Source organism: Ranitomeya variabilis, chromosome 1 (genome assembly GCF_051348905.1).
Source record: "Ranitomeya variabilis isolate aRanVar5 chromosome 1, aRanVar5.hap1, whole genome shotgun sequence".
NCBI lineage: Eukaryota > Metazoa > Chordata > Amphibia > Anura > Dendrobatidae > Ranitomeya > Ranitomeya variabilis.
Window position 1 is genome coordinate 133,259,302 of NC_135232.1, and position 20,491 is coordinate 133,279,792.

Consider the following 20,491-nt stretch of genomic DNA (forward strand, 5'->3'; position numbering starts at 1 on the left):
CACTGGCCACTTTATTAGGTACACCTGTCCAACTTCTTGTTAACACTTAATTTCTAATCAGCCAATCACATGGCGGCAACTCAGTGCATTTAGGCATGTAGACATGGTCAAGACAATCTCCTGCAGTTCAAACCGAGCATCAGTATGGGGAAGAAAGGTGATTTGAGTGCCTTTGAACGTGGCATGGTTGTTGGTGCCAGAAGGGCTGGTCTGAGTATTTCAGAAACTGCTGATCTACTGGGATTTTCACGCACAACCATCTCTAGGGTTTACAGAGAATGGTCCGAAAAAGAAAAAAAATCCAGTGAGCGGCAGTTCTGTGGGCGGAAATGCCTTGTTGATGCCAGAGGTCAGAGGAGAATGGGCAGACTGGTTCGAGCTGATAGAAAGGCAACAGTGACTCAAATCGCCACCCGTTACAACCAAGGTAGGCCTAAGAGCATCTCTGAACGCACAGTGCGTCGAACTTTGAGGCAGATGGGCTACAGCAGCAGAAGACCACACCGGGTACCACTCCTTTCAGCTAAGAACAGGAAACTGAGGCTACAATTTGCACAAGCTCATCGAAATTGGACAGTAGAAGATTGGAAAAACGTTGCTTGGTCTGATGAGTCTCGATTTCTGCTGCGACATTCGGATGGTAGGGTCAGAATTTGGCGTAAACAACATGAAAGCATGGATCCATCCTGCCTTGTATGGAGCATCTTTGGGATGTGCAGCCGACAAATCTGCGGCAACTGTGTGATGCCATCATGTCAATATGGACCAAAATCTCTGAGGAATGCTTCCAGCACCTTGTTGAATCTATGCCACGAAGAATTGAGGCAGTTCTGAAGGCAAAAGGGGTCCAACCCGTTACTAGCATGGTGTACCTAATAAAGTGGCCGGTGAGTGTGTATGTGTATGTATATATATATATATATATATATATATATATATATATATATATATATATATATATATATATATATATATATATATATATATATATATCCATTTTGGTGTGTATACGATCTTTATATCGCTTGTTATTGCATTTTATTGCAATGTTGCAGCGACCAAAAAAAACGTAATTCTGCCGTTTCGAATTTTTTTTTTTTTTTTAAGCTACACCATTTACCAATTGGATTCTTTTTTTATATTGATTGGGCGATTCTGAACGCAGCGATACCAAATATGTGTATATTTGTTTTTTTTCTTTGTTTTATTTTGAATGGCATGAAAGGGGGATGATTTTAACTTTTATATATTATTTTTTTTTTTTTACTTTTTTTAAACTTTTTTTTTTACTTGCTTCATTACTCTCCAAGGGAAACTAGAAGCTACAATCATCCGATCACTTGTGCTACATAGAGCAGGGCTGGGCGGCGCTCATAGCTATCTGGCTATGACAACCACAGGGGTCTCCTGCAGACCCCGGGTTGTCATGCCAATCCATCGGTGACCCGCGGTCATGTAACACGGGCGCCGTTGGGAGGAGGTAATGATGCGCCTTCTGCGCGTGCATGTTAAATGCCACTTTCAGAGTTTTTACATGTTAACAGCCATGGGTGAATCACGATTTCACCTGCGGCTGTTAGGGGCACATGTCAGCTGATCAGATCAGCTGTCATATGCCAAAAAAGGTGCGGGCTCCGGTGAGGGGAAGGTGTCCAATGACGTTCTCTGCCCGTCAATGGACGCTAAGGGGCTAATGCAATTTTTTATGGTTTGTACAAGAGGGCATGGCTCACAGGATTCCCTAGGGCATGTCTTTAGGTTGCTCTGCATAATTATCCTGTGAGCACTGACCCCTTGCGAAGACTATAAAAAGTAGCATTAATTAAAAGGCCCAGATCTCTGGGAGTGTATGATTGAGCAACACAGAATATCAGGGAGGGGGGCGGTGAGATTAAAACTAGAGGAAAAAACCTGTCCCCTTTATACTGGTGACCAGTCCTCTCTAAGCAGAATGCTTTAGGTCACTTTCCCACTGTGTCTTGCAGTGTCCATTGGCCATTGAGCCCCATCGACATGGAGGTAAAAAAAAACGTCATGTGAGACAAAAGGATCTACCCAGAACACCCACATAACCTCCTGTCATTATTTCTCACATCCATATAGTTTTAATAATAATATACAGAACAGCCTATAGACATACCGAAGAAAATCCTGTGAGCCATGCGCCCTTGTTAAGACCAGAAAAATTGTCATAAATTGGAAAAGCCCAAATCTATGCATCCATATAGCGAATTTTATGAAAACAAAATTCTACTCGGGAGTAGAGGGACTAAAGTGAGAGCGAACATTGACTACTTTTCACCTGGTAATAGGTAGGTTGTGTGGATTGTAGTATTTCTACTAATGGGAGAACTATGAGCAAACAAATTTTAAGATTAGAACCCAATGAATTTGATGAAAAATATATAATACAAGATGACATCTGGAGGGACATAATGCTATTTTTACTGCATTTCCACATAGACAACTTTGGGGTAATATTTAGGCCCCCTTCAAGCTGTTATACCATTGTATATTCTGTTACATACTGCTCTCACTATTAATTAAATCTCTCCAGAAAAACAATATATTGTGAGGCCCTTCAAAACTAATCAAACCTTAAAGTCCATAACGACAGTGGCCGTCTGACATGAAGAGATCCCAAACTTGAAAGTTAAAACCATAATATTAAATTAATATTATAAAAAAACAATACTAAATAGACATGGCAAACAAGCATCCAAAAATAGAGGGGGGACGCTGCAAGATCAATCAGATAACCCACCCAGTGGGTGTGGGGTGGACACAGCCTCCTGTCTGCATCTCTGACCTGTCTCACCTTCAGGTATTGCTTTGGGTATTTGTAATGATTTGAGGCTACCATATTGATATCATGTCAGGAATGCCTTTGTCTTCTTCCCTCTGGATCTAATGCCTGGGATGGTATGATGGAGACACCGGACACAATCTAAGGCCGGCGTCACACTGGTGAGTTTTACGGACGTATGAGCGCAGAAAATACACCCGTAAAATACGCATAACACACGGCCCAATGATTCCCTATGTCCCAGCTCCTATCTGCCGTATATTACGCATCCGTAATATACGGTCTTCTACGGCCGTACAAAATCGCAGCATGCTGCGTTTGTCACCGTATTGCGCAAAAAAATCGCCAATGAAAGTCTATGGGTGCGAGAAAAATACGGATTACACACGGACCAGCAGTGTGACTTGCGAGAAATACGCAGCGGTGTTCTATAGAAAAGCCGGTAATTCAATTGCCGGCTTTTCATTTCTCCTTCACAAACCCGACATGATATGAGACATGGTTTACATACAGTAAACCATCTCATATCCCCTTTTTTTTTTTGCATATTCCACACTACTAATGTTAGTAGTGTGTGTATGCAAAATTTTGGCGCTGTAGCTTGTAAAATAAAGGGTTAAATGGTGGAAAAAATTGGCGTGGGCTCCTGCGCAATTTTCTCCGCCAGAGTGGTAAAGCCAGTGACTGAGGGCAGATATTAATAGCCTAGAGAGCTAGAGAGGGTCCATGGTTATTGGCCCCCCTGGCTACAAACATCTGCCCCCAGCCACCCCAGAAGAGGCACATCTGGAAGATGCGCCTATTCTGGCACTTGGCCTCTCTCTTCCCATTCCCGTGTAGCGGTGGGATATGGGGTAATGAAGGGTTAATGTCACCTTGCTATTGTAAGGTGACATTAAGCCATATTAATAATGGAGAGGTGTCAATTATGACACCAATCCATTATTAATCTAATAGTACGAAATGGTTAATAAAACACACACACATTATTTACAAGTATTTTAATTAAATAAAGACACATGTTGTTGTAATATTTTATTAGACTCTTAATCCACCTGAAGACCCTTGTCACCTGAAACAGTTTCAAAAAAACAAACAACAATATTCCATACCTTCCGTCATTCTGTCCCACGTTGTAAATCCATCTGAAAGGGTTAACTAATTTTACAAGCAGAAGCCTGTTAATGCAGCCGCTTCTGCCTGTAAAAACCCGGCGAATGAATGGATTGCACGGGACTGACCTGTAGTTACCTTGAGTTGCGGTGATGCGCCCTCTGCTGGATGTCCTCATGAACTGGAGCCTTGGAATTTTTCCCACGCTCGAGTTCATATGAGGACATCCAGCAGGGGGCGCCTCACCGCAACTCAAGGTAACTACAGGTCGCCCTGCTTCCCATTCATTCCCCGGGTTTTTACAGGCAGAAGCGGCTGCATTAACAGGCTTCTTCTTGTAAAATTAGTTAACCCTTTCAGATGGATTTACAACGTGGGACAGAACGACGGAAGGTATGGAATATTGTTGTTTGTTTTTTTGAAACTTTGTTTCAGGTGATATATTACAGCATGGTCAACCTCAATAAATACTAAAACATAACATTTAATAAACTTTTAAAATACACAAACAGCATAAAGAAATCTAAGTGCTCAAAATAACCAGTGCTCAAGTAAAAAAAGGTTTTGGTTCAATCTCACCCATATGAGTATTTCCTTCTCATTTCTTTTTGGCTTATTCTTTTAAAAAATAAACCGCACCAGCAGGATGAAGAAGATATAAATATATAGTTATTGGGGGGGGGATTCTTTAGGGTCTAAATCTCCTTGTCGTGCCCCTGTATATCTCCCGCCCTAACAAGGGCAGTACCCAAATGTCATCCTGCTCAAAAGGATACCCATGACAAATGTAGCCTCCCTATAGCATGTATACTCCCAACGCGTTTCCTTCCCCGTTACGGGGAATTCATCAGGGGAATTTTTTGAATAGGCTCAAACAGTTGCCTGCAATAACATACAGGAAGGGTAGGTCTCTAAAAAACAGACTAGTACATAGCCATTTTAGTAAGTCCCAGGATAAAAAAACTTGGCTGCCAGAGAAGCCAAAAGGTTGCTTTAAATGTGGAAGATGCGTGGCCTGTATGTCAATACAATCAGGTAGGGAATTTATAAATGACCACACAAATGAAAGTTTCAGGATTAAACACTTTATCAATTGCAAAACCACGGGAGTCATCTATAAGGCATCATGCTTATGTGGAAAGTCATATGTGGGAAAGACAATAAGGGAGTTTAGGAGAAGGGTTAGAGAGCATATTGGAGACATATGCAATGGTAGAGATACCCCATTAGCGAAACATGTCAATAGTTATCATGGGGGTAAAAGTGAAGTTATCAAATTTATGGGAATTGACAAAGTAGAACCATCAGTAAGAGGTGGAAATTATGACAAGATGATTTTGCAAAGAGAATGTAAGTGGATCTTTTGGTTAGATACGCAGCAACCATTAGGTTTAAACGAACAGCTAAATTATAGCTGTTTCCTATGAATGAAGTATCTTGACTCATTTTTTTTTTTCCCCCGTCTCCTCTTCACCTTGTATAGTTTATGATTTTGTTACATAGCTAGGTGTTCGACAGACTATAAGGAAACTAAGCCTATAAAACAGATTTATAATTAGTGTATCATGCTTAATCGTATTATAGAGAGTTATACTGAGCTGTATTTACAGTAGATATCAGTATTAATATTGATCCATTAGTAGAACGAAAGCAGAAGATATAGACCTGAAAATATCTAGGCTGCAGACTAATAGGAATTATTGGTATGGTGGTGGTTTGGTTTATTTGGTATATTATACAAGAATTGGCGTCAGAAATTTTGGTTATCTAAATAGTTTCTCATAAGTAAGATGTGCACCCAAACACTGACCTATATACAATTATAAATAGAGGCTTTATAGTTAAACAAGAGATAAGGTAAAAATGTAACTATTCATTAACACTTATCAAAGTGATACATGGAATAAAGCCTCTCGAGATATATTTTGAGCGCAGGACCGGTCATCACATGACCAAGAGAAGCGGTTCAGATAGCGCATGCGCCATTATGGCTCCTAGATTAGGGAAGACAGTGCTGCAAAGGAAAGGAGATACTCCGATTATAGGACCTACGGTCAGGTGACCGGGAGGTGCAGTGCGAGACACGCATGCGCGGTGATCAATAGCAGATCGACTACAGGACCTGTGGTCACGGGACCGGGACATGTAGCGCTACCAGCGCATGCGCAGTAATCAGTTATGGACCGCAGCCCCTGCATTATAGACGCTTGATGAGCAGGTATGTGAAAACATGGTGGGTGACTGACGAATGAGAGGGTTTGATGAATGAAGCAACGGAAGTTATGTCAGACGCCGTGGGAGTGGAATATTATCCACCACCTATTTAAGGACAGCATATCCCGGAAAGACAGAGAGCACTTTCCCGATTGAGGGGCACCGACCACACCAGTCGGTTTTCAAGTTGCACGTGCTATTGCAGGCAACTGTTTGAGCCTATTCAAAAAATTCCCCTGATGAATTCCCCGTAACGGGGAAGGAAACGCGTTGGGAGTATACATGCTATAGGGAGGCTACATTTGTCATGGGTATCCTTTTGAGCAGGATGACATTTGGGTACTGCCCTTGTTAGGGCGGGAGATATACAGGGGCACGACAAGGAGATTTAGACCCTAAAGAATCCCCCCCCCCCCCAATAACTATATATTTATATCTTCTTCATCCTGCTGGTGCGGTTTATTTTTTAAAAGAATAAGCCAAAAAGAAATGAGAAGGAAATACTCATATGGGTGAGATTGAACCAAAACCTTTTTTTACTTGAGCACTGGTTATTTTGAGCACTTAGATTTCTTTATGCTGTTTGTGTATTTTAAAAGTTTATTAAATGTTATGTTTTAGTATTTATTGAGGTTGACCATGCTGTAATATATACTGTTGCCTATGGGTCAGTTAATGGCAGAATAGATAATTCTAGTTCCTTAAGCTGAATTGTTTGTTTCAGGTGACAAGGGTCTTCAGGTGGATTAAGAGTCTAATAAAATATTACAACAACATGTGTCTTTATTTCATTAAAGGACTTTGTAATTATGTGTGTGTGTGTTTTATTAACTATTTCGTACTATTTGATTAATAATGGATAGGTGTCATAATTGACGCCTCTCCATTATTAATCTGGCTTAATGTCACCTTACAATAGCAAGGTAACATTAACCCTTCTTTACCCCATATCCCACCGCTACTCGGGAGTGGGAAGAGAGAGGCCAAGTGCCAGAATAAGCGCATCTTCCAGATGTGCCTTTTCTGGGGTGGCTGGGGGCAGATGTTTTTAGCCAGGGGGGGGCAATAACTATGGACCCTCTCTAGGCTATTAATATCTGCCCTCAGTCACTGGCTTTACCACTTTGGCGGAGAAAATTGAGCGGGAGCCCACGCCAATTTTTTCCGCCATTTAACCCTTTATTTTAGCAGCTACAGCGCCAAAATTTTGCACATACACACTACTAACATTAGTAGTGTGGAATATGCAAAAAAAAGGGATATGAGATGGTTTACTGTATGTAAACCATGTCTCATATCCTGTCGGGTTTGTGAAGGAGAAATGAAAAGCCGGCAATTGAATTACTGGCTTTAATGCTATATCGCGCTGAATTATATATATATATATACACACACACACAGTGGGGCAAAAAAGTATTTAGTCATTCAGCAATAGTGCAAGTTCCACCACTTAAAAAGATGAGAGGCGTCTGTAATTTACATCATAGGTAGACCTCAGCTATGGGAGACAAACTGAGAAATAAAAATCCAGAAAATCACATTTTCTGTTTTTTTATCATTTTATTTGCATATTATGGTGGAAAATAAGTATTTGGTCAGAAACAAACAATCAAGATTTCTGGCTCTCACAGACCTGTAACTTCTTCTTTAAGAGTCTCCTCTTTCCTCCACTCATTACCTGTAGTAATGGCACCTGTTTAAACTTGTTATCAGTACAAAAAGACACCTGTGCACACCCTCAAACAGTCTGACTCCAAACTCCACTATGGTGAAGACCAAAGAGCTGTCAAAGGACACCAGAAACAAAATTGTAGCCCTGCACCAGGCTGGGAAGACTGAATCTGCAATAGCCAACCAGCTTGGAGTGAAGAAATCAACAGTGGGAGCAATAATTAGAAAATGGAAGACATTCAAGACCACTGATAATCTCCCTCGATCTGGGGCTCCACGCAAAATCCCACCCCGTGGGGTCAGAATGATCACAAGAACGGTGAGCAAAAATCCCAGAACCACGCGGGGGGACCTAGTGAATGAACTGCAGAGAGCTGGGACCAATGTAACAAGGCCTACCATAAGTAACACACTACGCCACCATGGACTCAGATCCTGCAGTGCCAGACGTGTCCCACTGCTTAAGCCAGTACATGTCCGGGCCCGTCTGAAGTTTGCTAGAGAGCATTTGGATGATCCAGAGGAGTTTTGGGAGAATGTCCTATGGTCTGATGAAACCAAACTGGAACTGTTTGGAAGAAACACAACTTGTCGTGTTTGGAGGAAAAAGAATACTGAGTTGCATCCATCAAACACCATACCTACTGTAAAGCATGGTGGTGGAAACATCATGCTTTGGGGCTGTTTCTCTGCAAAGGGGCCAGGACGACTGATCCGGGTACATGAAAGAATGAATGGGGCCATGTATCGTGAGATTTTGAGTGCAATCCTCCTTCCATCAGCAAGGGCACTGAAGATGAAACGTGGCTGGGTCTTTCAACATGACAATGATCCAAAGCACACCGCCAGGGCAACGAAGGAGTGGCTTCGTAAGAAGCATTTCAAGGTCCTGGAGTGGCCTAGCCAGTCTCCAGATCTCAACCCTATAGAAAACCTTTGGAGGGAGTTGAAAGTCCGTGTTGCCAAGCGAAAAGCCAAAAACATCACTGCTCTAGAGGAGATCTGCATGGAGGAATGGGCCAACATACCAACACCAGTGTGTGGCAACCTTGTGAAGACTTACAGAAAACGTTTGACCTCTGTCATTGCCAACAAAGGATATATTACAAAGTATTGAGATGAAATTTTGTTTCTGACCAAATACTTATTTTCCACCATAATATGTAAATAAAATGATAAAAAAACAGACAATGTGATTTTCTGGATTTTTATTTCTCAGTTTGTCTCCCATAGTTGAGGTCTACCTATGATGTAAATTACAGACGCCTCTCATCTTTTTAAGTGGTGGAACTTGCACTATTGCTGAATGACTAAATACTTTTTTGCCCCACTGTGTGTGTATGTATATATATATATATATATATATATATATATATATATATATATATATATATATATATATATATATATATATATATATATAATATATATATACACTAGCTGAAGAGCCCGGCGTTGCCTGGGCATAGTAAATATCTGTGGTTAGTTATAGCACCTCACCTCTCTTATTTTCCCATCAGGCCTCTCATTTTCCCCATCACTCCTCTTATTTTCCCCCTCACTCCTCTCATTCCCCCCTAACACTTGTCATTTCGACCTCACATCTGTCATTTTCCAATCACTCCACTATTTTCCCTCACTCCTCTCATTTTGCACTCACACCTCTCATTTTCACCTCAGTATATACATGTTTGTCATCTCCCTTATATATAGTATACACCTGTATGTCATCTCCTGTATATAGTATATACCTGTATGTCATCTCCCCTGTATATAGTATATACCTGCTGTGTGTCATGTCCCCTGTATCTATATATATAATTGTCTAAGGGTTTTTCCGTCTGTCTGTCTGTCTGTCTGTCCTGGAAATCCCACGTCTCTGACTGGTCGAGGCCGCCAGGCCTCGATCAATCAGCGACGGGCACAGTATCGACGTAGATGTCATAATGGTTGCCATGGCGACGACGATGTCATAAAGGTTGCCTCGACCAATCAGCGACGGGCACAGTCTGCCGCGAATTCTGGAATCATCATTGTCCATATACTACGGAGACATGCATATTCTAGAATACCCGATGCATTAGAATCGGGCCACAGTCAACAATCGGGCCACAATCAGCGATGGGCACAGCAAGGCGACGATGATGTCATAAAGGTTGCCTCGACCAATCAGCGACGGGCACAGTCTGCCGCAAATTCGCCTCGACCAATCAGCGACGGGCACAGTATCGACGTAGATGTCATAATGGTTGCCATGGCGACGATGATGTCATAAAGGTTGCCTCGACCAATCAGCGACGGGCACAGTCTGCCGCAAATTCGCCTCGACCAATCAGCGACGGGCACAGTATCGACGTAGATGTCATAATGGTTGCCATGGCGACGATGATGTCATAAAGGTTGCCTCGACCAATCAGCGACGGGCACAGTCTGCCGCGAATTCTGGAATCATCATTGTCCATATACTACGGGGACATGCATATTCTAGAATACCCGATGCGTTAGAATCGGGCCACAGTCTAGTATAGTATATACCTGTATGTCATCTCCTCCTATATATAGTATATACCTGTATGTCATCTCCTCCTATACATAGCATATACCTGTATGTCATCTCCTCCTGTATATACTATATACCTGTAGGTAATCTGCTCCTGTATATAGTATATACCTGTGTGTCATCTCCTCCTGTATATAGTATATACCTGTGTGTCATCTCCTCCTGTATATAGTATATACCTGTATGTCATCTCCTCCTGTATGTAGTATGTACCTGTATGTCATCTCCTCCTCTATATAGTATATACCTGTGTGTCATCTCTCCTGTATATAGTATATATCTGTGTCATCGCCTCCTGTATATAGTATATACCTGTGTGTCATCTCCCCTGTAAATAGTATATACCTGTGTGTCATCTCCTCCTGTATATAGTATATATCTGTATGTCATCTCCTCCTGTATTAGACCTCGTTCACACGTTATTTGGTCAGTATTTTTACCTCAGTATTTGTAAGCTAAATTGGCAGCCTGATAAATCCCCAGCCAACAGTAAGCCCACCCCCTGGCAGTATATATTATCTCACACATACACATAATAGACTGGTCATGTGACTGACAGCTGCCGGATTCCTATATGGTACATTTGTTGCTCTTGTAGTTTGTCTGCTTATTAATCAGATTTTTATTTTTGAAGGATAATACCAGACTTGTGTGTGTTTTAGGCCGAGTTTCGTGTGTCAAGTTGTGTGTGTTGAGTTGCGTGTGGCGACATGCATGTAGCGACTTTTGTGAGATGAGTTTTGTGTGGCGACATGCGTGTAGCAACTTTTTGTGTGTCGAGTTGCATGTGACAGGTTAGTGTAGCAAGTTGTGTGCAGCAAGTTTTGCGCATGGCGAGTTTTGCGCATGGCGAGTTTTATGTGTGGTGCCTTTTGAGTATGTGCAAGTTTTGTGTGAGGCAACTTTTGCATGTGTTGCAACTTTTGTGCATGTGGCAATTTTTCCGCGTGTGCAAGTTTTGCGTGTGGCGAGTTTTCCATGAGGTGAGTTTTGCACGTGTGGCGAGTTTTGCATGTGGAGAGTTTTGCGCGTGGCGAGTTTTGAGCGGCGACTTTTGTGTTTCGACTTTTATGTGGCGAGGTTGGTGTATGTGTGGTGAAATGTGCGCTGAGGGTGGTATATGTGTTCGAGCACGTGGTAGTGAGTGGCGCATTTTGTGTGTGTGTTCATATCCCCGTGGTGGTGTGGTGATTATCCCATGTTGGGGCCCCACCTTAGCAACTGTACAGTATATACTCTTTGGCGCCATCGCTCTCACTCTTTAAGTCCCCCTTGTTCACATCTGGCAGCTGTTAATTTGCCTCCAACACTTTTCCTTTCATTTTTTCCCCATTATGTAGATAGGGGCAAAATTGTTTGGTGAATTGGAAAGCGCGGGGTTAAAATTTCACCTCACAACATAGCTTTGACGCTCTCGGGGTCCAGACGTGTGACTGTGCAAAATTTTGTGCCTGTAGCTGCGACGCCTCCAACACTTTTCCTTTCACTTTTTCCCCATTATGTAGATAGGGGCAAAATTGTTTGGTGAATTGGAAAGCACGGGGTTAAAATTTCACCTCACAACATAGCCTATGACGCTCTCGGGGTCCAGACGTGTGACTGTGCAAAATTTTGTGGCTGTAGCTGCGACGGTTCAGATGCCAATCCCGGACACACACACACACACACACACACACACACACACACACACACACACACACACACACACACACACACATACATACACACATACACACATTCAGCTTTATATATTAGAGAGATATATATATATATATATATATGTTTTAACGAGCATTTGAGGCCATAAATCCATTAGATGTCGGTTTTGCAAGCCTACGAGAAAATATCGCAGTACGGATTACATACGGAGGATGCCATGCGCAAAATATGCTGACACACCCTGACTACGGATGACATACGGATCACTATTTTGGGGATTTTTCTGCGTATTAGGGCCGTAAAAAACGGACCGTATTTACATACGCTGAGTGTGACGCCGGCCTACTAGTTGTATGGATCAATATGGTCTACACCTTTACTCTATAGTGTCCTGTTTATCTCATCACCATCTTACCTTTTTTCCATGGAGAATGGGTATCCTCTTAGGATGGGTATGCTAATGAAGATTGTTACTTTATTTGTACTTTATTGACCGATAACTTGATTAGTCCTTGGCATTTACAGTTGTATGCATTCCCGTTTCCTCTGTCCTTTGATTTATTATATAGTCTAATTTTCTAAATGACTTACTAGGTCATCTGATTTTGCTGTGGTCCCCCTGTATCTTTGGATGCTTGTTTGCCATGTCTTTTTAGTATTGTTTTTTTAATAATATGGTTTTAACTTTCAAGTTTGGCATCTCTTCATGTCCGACTGCCACTGTATGTTTGCTCTCACTATTGTAAGTCTGCATTGGAGCTGCGCACCAGATGGTAAGATAGCATGTTATATAGAATGTACACCGCTTGATAAAGCGACAGCGAAACGCACGTTGGGGATCTCCCCAGGATTCTGCACAGGCACTTTATTATGGGTAAGCGCTTGTCATGGCTAGTAATATTTCACATTGATTACATACTGCTGAGAAACGTTACCTTTTAGACCCCAGTCCAGAGCCTCTCACCTAGCCAAATCAGTTCTCATGCTTCGCACTGACGAGGGCCAACAGCCCGAAACACCGTGTCTGCGAATTGAGATACTGATTTGGCGTTTATCCTAAGTCATATTGCACGACTCGTTAGAGGGTTGATTGTGACTTGTAGGATCGCTACTTCCAAGAGGTGGCGCTATAGAGTTAAGTCCTCTTTTTCTCAGAAGAGGCAATTTGAATACTGCTGCTATACATTAGAAACTGGGCATTGATTTAAGTGGGCTATATAGCATATACTTTCTCATTTATTGTTGGCACTTGAAATTGCTCAGTTAACCGGTGTTTATACCACTACATAACTATGCCATTGTCGACTTTTGCCTGCTAACCCTTGAGGTTTTTTTGGGGGGATAATCTTTTGTTCACCTCCTTTTTATATTGTGTACTTTTAGTAAAATTAACATTTTACCTATATATTTTGAAGTTGGTAGTCCAGTTTGTGCACATCATATAGGTTATATTGGGCATTTACTTCTCACTATATTCAAAATTATTTTTATAAGGGGACCGTGTTGTTGTCATGACGTGCTTCCAGCAAAATTATTTTGTGTCCTGTCAACATTAGACTATTCTGTATAATAATATTATCAGGGAAGGCACCCCACACGGGGCAGCCAAAATACACTGGAAGCTGCAGGGCAGTTCTCTATTGACTTTACAGCGGATTGGAGGCACAGGAACAATACACAACCATTTACAAGACAGTTCCTACAGGAATTAATTGGATTAATGTAAACAGCCTTCACTTTACACTTTTCTGAGGCATACGGTCTATAGTCTAATTTTGTTGTGGTTACTTCCTCTTCAGAAGTAATTCCCTAGGTCTTATTTTTGATGGGATTTGAGCAACGACTGTTTTCTGGCTGGCCTTAAATTCAACTGTTGGTGGCGTCATTCCCTTGTTTTCAGTCTCCCTATTCACCTTGGGCCCAATCTTGGCTGACACTGCAGGCCTCATATATCTACAGGCTCATGCTATCTCTCCAGGCTCCAACAAATTCAACATTTCCTTCTCATTACCTTCAGGTGGTGTGTCTCTGCTTTCTTTGCTTGAAGGCAATAATCTTTTGTAGATCTTGGTGGAACTTTCATGCAGGCACCACCTTGTCAGCTTCCTCTGCAGATTCCTCACCAACATACACTCACATACAGGTGGGGGACCCCACGTTCCTTGAAACTTTTATCCCATTCTTATACACATAGTAAACATCCCCCCCATCACTATTTCAAAAACACGGAGGAGTGCTCACTTATCCAAATGATTCCAGTGTCATTCGCCAGCCACTAGCCTCTCAAACCTCCTTCTACAACTTTCCACACAAAATTGTGAAAAAACAAAGAGAACCTGTCATCACGATTTATCCTGCTTAAAATAAAGGTATGGCCATAATGACCCAGTTATACTGATTTAATGGATACTGTAGTGAAAAAATCTGTAGCCTGGTTCTTTAATTTACCCTAGAAGTTTTGGTGCAATAGCCTCTTTGTCAATCGGGGCGGGACGCACATAGGGTCTTCAGCTCTGCCGTTCACCTTCTGCATTTGTATGAGCCACATCTTTAAAAATCAGCAAAATGGCACCGCTGGCAGAGCAAGCACACCATCAAGATTTTAACTTATCATTGAGCTAAGATCTATGCATACACAGCCACTGGCACCAATGTTGTGAATTTACCTTTTGGCTCCCTCTAGTGGTTACTAGTGATTTGACTCTGGGTATGTCATTCATCCCTTGTATGCTCACCTGGGTCGTTAGGTCAGGGGTGTTGCTATATAAGCTCCCTGGACCTTCAGTTCAATGCCTGGCAACGTTGTAATCAGAGCTAATCTGTTGTGCTCTTGTCTACTGATCCTGGTTCCTGCTAAATTAAGCTAAGTCTGCTTTCTTGCTTTTTGCTATTTGTTTTTGTTTGCATTTTTGTCCAGCTTGTACATAATCTGTATCCTAACCTTGCTGGAAGCTCTAGGGAGGCTGGAGTTCTCCCCCCGGGCCGTTAGACGGTTCGGGGGTTCTTGTATCTCCAGTGTGGAATTTTGTTAGGGTTTTTGTTGACCATATAAGTTATCTTACTACATTCTGCTATTAGTAAGTGGGCCTCTCTTTGCTAAACCTAGTTCATCTCTGTGTTTGTCATTTCCTCTTACCTCACCGTTATTATTTGTGGGGGGCTTGTATCCGACTTTTGGGGTCTATTCTCTGGAGGCAAGAGAGGTCTTTGTTTTCCTCTTCTAGGGGTAGTTAGTCCTCCGGCTGGCGCGAGACATCTAGCGACCAACGTAGGCATGTTCCCCGGCTACTTCTAGTGTTGGCGTTAGGAGTAGTTATATGGTCAACCCAGTTACCACTGCCCTATGAGCTGGATTTTTGTACGTCGCAGACTTACTTGTTCCTCTGAGACCCTCGCCATTGGGGTCATAACACACCAATTTTGTTGGAGTCTCCCCTGAGGTTAATCCGAGCATGCGCTTCCTACAGCGCCGTTTTTCTTGGTGAATGCCAGGACATGACTTATACAAATGCTGAAGTGTCATGCCAGAGCCAAAGACCATACCCACAGTCCTGCCCCGATACATGGCTATTCCACCAAAACTTCTAAGGTCAATTAAACAAGAAACAGATTTTATTTTTTTCACTACAGGCAGAGCCGCCATCAGGGCTTTACTGCCCTTACTGGTGTATGGGGCCGATGAGCGACGCTAGCAGTGAATGCGCCGCACAATGGGGGCAGCGGATGCTGTTTTTCAGCGCATCAGCTGCCCCATTGTGAGGTGCGGGGAGGAGGGGGCGGAGATGCTGGACACGACGACCAAAAAAGTTACATGCAACGTTTTTTGGTGGCGACGGTCCGACGCAACCATCTCACGACGGTTGCGACGTGTGGCAATGCGTCGCAATGCGTCGCTAATGTTAGTCTATGGAGAAAAAAACGCATCCTGCAAGCACTTTTGCAGGATGTGTTTTTTCTACAAAACGACGCATAGCGACGTGCAGTGCACGATGCTAGAGTGAAAGTAGCCTTAGTAACTGATTGTGCTTCAGAGGATGTGCAATCAGTTAAAATATGTTGCCATTCAGGAGAGTCTTCCCGCATGGCAACAGTTAACAGCCAGCAGCTGACATACGATGTCACTGTTATACGCCGGAACGATCCTGCGCTCCTCATCTGAAGCATAGTAGAGCCTGGCCAAAAGGGTCTACCTTGTCACGGTGGCGGATTAAAAATTATTTTGGCCAAAACAAAAGCTGCTGGCTATGTATGTGATGATGAGAACTGTAAATGTGTGATTGATGAGGATGTGGTGCAGAAGTGGAGTTTTTTCCAAAAGAGGGTGGTGGGACTGTGGGCGGTTAGAGGGTTGGAGGCGGATCTGGGGTGGAGCCTGGGAAGACTCTCAAGGGGGCCCCGAGAATGTTGCCAGTATGGTGCCTCGAAATTCCTGGTGGCCCTGACTACAGGTATCCATTAAATTAGTATAACAGGTCCAATATGGTCATACCTTTACTTTACAGGTTAAATCGTGATGACAGGTTCTATTTATTATTATTATTATTATTATTATTATTATTATTATATATATATTTTTTTTTTTTATATAGCACCATTAATTCCATGGTGCTGTACATGAGAAGGGGTTACATACAATGTTATAGATATCATTTACAGTAAACTAATTTACGATGACTGACTGGTACAGAGGGGAGAGGCCCCTGTCCTCACAGACTTACATTCTACGGGATAATGGGGAAGAGACAGAAGGTCGGGTGTGCAGCAGCTCGGGTGGTGGTGAGGCGGCAGAATGGTTATTGCAGGCTGTAGGCTTTTCTGAAGAAATGGGTTTTCAGGTTTCATCTGAAGGATCCGAGGATGGTGGATAATCGGACGTGTTGAGGAGTGGAATTACAGAGGATGGGGAGATATTCGGGAGAAATCTTGGAGGCAGTTGTGTGAGAAACGAATAAGTGTGGAGGAGAGTAGGAGGTCTTTGGAGGATCAAAGATTGTGAGGGGGGAGATTAGTTCAGAGGTATAGGCAGGGGACAGGTTGTGGATGGCTTTGTAGGTCAGTGTTAGTAGTTTGAACTGGATTCGTTGGAGAATTGGGAGCCAGTGGAGATATTTGCAGAGGGGAGAAACAGGAGAGTAGCGAGGAGAGGTGGATTAGCCGGGCAGCAGAGTTGAGGACAGACTGGAGTGGTGCAAGAGTTAGAGGGGAGGCCATAGAGAAGGGTGTTGCAGTAATCAAGGCGGGAGATGATGAGGGTATGCACAAGAGTTTTAGTAGATTATGGGCTGAGGAAGGGATGGATTCTGGAAATACTTTAGAGTTGGAAACGACAGGAGGTGGCAAGAGTTTGGACGTACGGTTTGAATGACAGAGCAGAGTCGAGAGTTACTCCGAGGCAGTGGATTTCAGGTGTGGGAGAGGGCGTGATGCCGTTTATCATAATAGATAGGTTGGGTAAGGGAAAATACGCGAGATGGAGGAAAGATGATGAGTTCGGTTTTGTCTGCATTGCGTTTTAGGAAGTGAGAGGTGAAGGAGGATATGGCTGATGGACACTCCGGGATTCTGGACAGAAGAGAGGTGACATCTGGGCCAGAGAGGTGTCGCCCGCATACAGGTGGTACTGGAAGCCATGGGACTTTGAGTTGTCCTAGGCCAAGGGTATAGATGGAAAAAAGTAGGTGCCCCGGGACAGAGCCTTGAGGGACTTCAACAGAGAGAAGGTGGGATGAGGAGGTAGTGTGGGAGTGGGAAATGCTAAATGTGCGATCAGAAAGGTATGAGGCAATCCAGGACAGGTCAAGGTCTTTGATGCCAAGGGAAGAAAGAATCTGTAGCAGTAGGCAGTGGTCGACTGTGTCGAAGACAGAGGACAGGTCGAGAAGGAGAAGGATGGAGAACTGTCTGCTAGCTTTGGCTGTGAGTAAGTCATTAGTAATTTTGGTTAGGGCAGTTTCGGTGGAGTGGTGGGGGCAGAAGCCAGATTGGAGGTTGTCAAGGAGAGACTGAGGTGGGAGTAAAGTTGAGCATGGACATGCTGCTCAAGGAGTTTGGAAGCAAATGGGAGCAGTGATATGGGGCGGTAGCTGGGCATAGCAGTTGAGTCAAGGTTAGTTTTTTTTGAGGATGGGTGTGATGGTGGTATGTTTGAAGGCAGAGGGGAAGGTACCAGAAGATAGCGATAGGTTGAAGAGATGGGTTAGGGCTGGAATGAGCGTGTTAGTGAAGTTGGGGAGCAGGTGGGAAGGGAGGAGGTGAGTAAGCTCTCCTTCAGTGATGTTGGAGAGAGAGGTTATTGGGGAAGGGCAGAAGTCTGATATATGGAGTGGTGGAACAATAAACGTTTGCCACCTACTTCAAAAATAAGATCGACCAAATAAGGCAAAGTCCTCAGCAGAGATGAGGGGAGTTGGAGGTGCCACTGGTGGGCAGAGGAGAGGGTTGAATGTGCTGAACAGTTGTTTTGGGTTGTAAGATAATGAAGATAGAACTATTTCACAAATCTTGTGTTTAGCAGAGGTGAGGGCTAATTTGAAGGCAAGTGTAGCTTGTTTGAAAGCAGTGAAGTTGTCTGGCAGGCGTGTTTTCTTCCAACACCACTCCGCGACCCTGGATGCCTGTCGAAGTTTTTCGGTGAGATTGTTGTGCCTGGGTTGCCTATTGATTTGTCGCACTTTGCCATGTATGAGAGGGGCCACTGAGTTTATGGCTGATGTGAGGGTAGCGTTATAGAAAGTGGTGGCGCTGTCCGTGTCGTGGAGTGAAGAGAGTCTGAGAGTTGGTGAATGTGTAAGTGTGCGAGATTTCTGCGAGGATGTGCTAGTGGCTGGAAATGGGGGCGAGTTAGAAGGACAAGGATGAGAAGGTGAGTAGATGGTGGGCAGATAGGTGGAAGGGAGAGGTTGTGAGATTAGATAGGGAAAAGAGGCAGGTGAAGATGAGGTCTAGTGTATGTCCGTCGGTGTGGGTAGCTGTGGAGGACCACTGAGTACGTCCAAAGGATGAGGTAAAGGACAGGAGTTTGGAGGCTGCTGACTTGCGGGTGTCAATAGGGATATTAAAGTCGCCCATGATGATGGTGGGGATGTCAGCAGATAGTGAAGAAGCCAGGTGGAGGATTGGTCAATGAAGGCAGTGGCTGAGCCTGGTGGTCAGTATATGACAGCCATTTGGAGATTAGAGGGAGAGTAGATACGGACAGAGTGAACCTCGAAAGAAGGGAGTATATGGGAGGGTGGGGGTTGGATAGGGTTGAAGGAGCAGTTTTTAGAAAGAAGGAAACCCACTCCTCCGCCATGTCTGTTGCCAGAGCAAGGAGTGTGGGTAAAGTGAAGGCCGCCATAACTCAGTGCAGCAGGGGAGGCCGTGTCAGGGGGCGTCAGCCAGGTCTCAGTGAGGGCCAGGAAGGAAAGGTTGGGAGAAGTAAAGAGATCGTGGATCACATGGAGCTTGTTGCAGATGGAGTGGGCATTCCAAAGTGCTCCAGAGAGAGGAAGCAGGGGGGTGGGGGTCAGTGGCACAGATTTTAAGTGTGAGGGATTGTGGTGGTTTCTCTTAGGGTATATGCACTGCACACGTTGCAGATTTTCTGCGGATCCGCAGCATTTCTTGCAGTGCAGAAACGCTGCAGATCCGCAAGTGATTTACAGTACAATGTAAATCAATGTGAAAAAAACCCCGCTGTGCTGATGGTGTGGAAAATTCCATGTAGAAACGCTGCGGGTTAAAAGAAGTAGCATGTTCGCATCTCAGCTTCAGGAAAATGGCCGCCGCGATCTCCATCTGCGCACGCGCGGCATCCCGTGGCCATTTTCCTGAAGCTGCGGCCAGCAGAGCGTCGCTTCTGCGCACGCGCGGCCAAAGGAAGATGGCCGCCCCCACCGATCACCAATGAAATAGTGCACATCGCGCTCTTTTAACTCCCCTGTGCAGTGGATTCGGGACCTTGGGCATGCGCAAACCACTACGCCACCAACGGAAAACTAAGCAAGATCTGGGGGAAGACACCACGCCCATCTGACCAGACCAGCCTGATTGACAGGCGAAAACGGCTACTTTGGTAACGTATTTTGGCAGCATAGGTGGGGAATCGGGGTCCACAAAATACACTGTTGTAATGCACAGCTCAGGCCCTATTTAACAGTATTTTTATCTCATACGGAAAAAACGGAGTGACAGGTGCCCTTTAAGTCTCACCTTCTGACCAATTTCTGGACTATTTCTGATATACTTCTACACTTTTTAGGTCATATCTGACCTGCTCCATTCAACTTATACCATTCAATTGTCCATGAAATGAAGTCCGGTGAGAGAGAGGGGAGGAGGAGGGAGCAGGAGGGACAGTTCACAGCAGAGAGCAATTTACAGATTGCAGTTAATAAAACATTTGACTAGCATCAAAGCTGAAGAAAGAGGCAGAAAGATATGGAAAGGTGGGGCTAGGTGTGAGGAGCACGGACATATCAATATAC

General features: G+C 43.8%; 1 protein-coding gene across 1 annotated transcript in view; it reads left to right on the forward strand.

Moving 5' to 3' along the window:
- The window catches only part of POLR3G (RNA polymerase III subunit G), a 104,125-nt gene that overhangs the window by 53,495 nt on the left and 30,139 nt on the right, over positions 1-20,491 (forward strand). The window lies entirely within an intron of this gene.